This window comes from Ammodytes marinus (genome assembly GCF_949987685.1).
Source record: "Ammodytes marinus genome assembly, chromosome: 11".
NCBI lineage: Eukaryota > Metazoa > Chordata > Actinopteri > Uranoscopiformes > Ammodytidae > Ammodytes > Ammodytes marinus.
In genome coordinates, this window is record NC_137215.1 from 3,650,099 (window position 1) to 3,652,598 (window position 2,500).

Genomic DNA, 2,500 nt, shown 5'->3' on the forward strand with positions numbered 1-2,500 from the left:
GGGCACCATGCATATAGGCCTATTTTAAGAAAAAAAAATGCAAGCATGCATTCTGTAGATTGCCAGATGAGTCAGACTTAAATAAAAAAAAATTAAAGGTATAAATAAATCAATTAATTAAAAAATCAGTGCCCCAGGCATACCCAGGCACCGCAGATCCACAACGGGGCACGTGCCCCGGTGAAAAGGGTCTGCCGACGCCGATGCCGTGTACTCTTCAGCCCTGTTACCCTCATCCCACCACGTGAGGTCATTTCACACCCCATAGGTAAACAACTGGTCAGATCTCACACGTGTTTTATTCCACCATTCAAATTTACAGTATCACAACTTTGTCAATCAAACTGTTCTTATTGACCTTATGTCTACTCATAGAGCTGCAACGATTAATCGACAAATCGATTATTAAAATAATCGCAAACTATTTTGATAATCGATTAATCGTTTTGAGTAATTTTTTAATAAAAAATGTCCAAATTCTCTGATTTCAGCTTCTCAAATGTGAATATTTTCTGGTTTCTTTAATCCTATTATGACAGTAAACTGAAATATCAGTGTGTTTTGGACATAACAATACATTTGAGGAAGTCAACATGGGCTTTGGAGAATTGATTAACATTTTTCACCATTTTACGGACCAAAACACTGATCGATTAATAATCGATTAATCGAGAAAATAATCGACAGATTAATTGATTATCAAAATAATCGTTAGTTGCAGGCCTATCTACTTATGACATCTATTGCAGCATGTCCGTCCTGGGAGAGGGATCCCTTACTTTGTCGACTCTCCCTGAGATTTCTTAAAAAAAAAATGTAATCCCGGGAAAAGGTTTTTTTTACTGGGAGTATTTTTCTCAGCCGAGCTAAGGGTGTAAGGGCAGGGTGTCATATTGTATCATATTGTATCATATTGTATGAAATGTAAAGCCCACTGAGGCAAATGTCTATTTGTGATATTGGGCTATACAAATAAAACTGATTTGATTTGACCTTATATCATTGTTTTCTGGTCCTGTTATAATTCTTGCTTTTAAATATTATTTTTTGGCATTTTCAAGCTTTATTAGACAGTACAGAGTTGAAATGGGGAGACAGAGAGAGAGAGAGAGAGAGAGAGAGAGAGAGAGAGAGAGAGAGAGGATGACCTGCAGTAAAGGTCCACGGGTCGGATTTGAACCCGCGACCACTGCAAAGAAGGCCGGAGCCGATATGGTACACGCTCTATCCACTACGCCACCGGAGCACCTCGACAAATCATGCTTTTTAGAAACAACAATGTATTTGGGGGGCATTTTTAACCCCCAGTCAAAAGCATCCAATTCTTCTTTTCGACTTTTTATTTTCCAGTTTAAAGGCCTACTTCACCGGTTGGAATATGAAGGTGTATTGAACTCTGAGATCCTATTTAGTATAAATGTGCAAAAAAAAAAAATATTAAATCGGATCATCCTAGCCTGAGAAAAGGCAGAAAGAGTGTTTTATGGTCTCACTGTCTAACCCTACAGTTTCCTTCTTGTGACATCACAGTAAAGCCCCTATCTCACTGGGCTGCGACAGTGTGCGACAAGTTGGAGACACAAAATTGCGACAAAATGTGCAAATTAGCGACAATTTTCACTTGCAGTCTCACTGAGTTGGTTCCTCACGACACGTTTGCGAATGTCCTGCCCAACACTTGCCAGGAGGTCGCATTTATGTCTCGCGAACGTCTCACGACCGTCTCAATTTTGTCTCAAATCAGTCGCAATTTAGTTTCATATGTCGGCAAACCCTCGCAAAGTTGTCTCACATTGCTCGCACTTTCTGACTCGCGGAAACTAAATTGAGAAGGGTTTGCAACGCGTTTGAGACACATGCGACCACTCTGAGACTATTTTGAGACAGATTTGTCGCACACTTTTTTTGAACATGTTCAAAATTCATGCGACAGGACTGCGCGGCTCTGCGACTCATGCGAGGAAATTGAGACCTCCGCGAACGTTTGGAGACAGTTTAGAGACTCGTTTGCGAATGAAGTCTCCAACTTGTCGCAAACAGTCGCAGCCCAGTGAGATAGGGGCTTAAGGTTTAGGATTAACAGGACAGCTGGGCCAAGGGAAGACTAAGGGAAGACTGAGGGAAGAAAAACCTCATTCATTATATTATAATTAGTTATTTTATAATGATAGAACGCTGGTTCCGTATGGGTGAAGTATTCCTTTAACATTTGCCTTTGGTTTAAACAATGTCCTTAGAAACCTGTTAAGTACAGTACGCCATGTTGGTTATTTTGTTTTGTCTTTAATTTTTTGTGTGTTGTGTGTTGTGTGTGTGTGTTCTTTTTTTTAAACTTATATTTTAATGGGTTTTTCATTATTTATTTTTTATACAGACAAAAACACAAAATAAGTAGACACATACAATACACCCACAACCCCCCCACCCCTCCCTCCCTCACACAGACAGACAATAAAAAATAAAAAAATAAAAAATGTGTGTGTTCTTTGAATCCAAAACA

At 39.3% G+C, this 2,500-nt stretch overlaps 1 protein-coding gene across 2 annotated transcripts in view; it reads right to left on the reverse strand.

The window, feature by feature from the left end:
• rassf4a (Ras association domain family member 4a) overlaps window positions 1-2,500 on the reverse strand; it is a 144,946-nt gene that overhangs the window by 110,321 nt on the left and 32,125 nt on the right. The gene's annotated exons all lie outside the window — the stretch shown is intronic.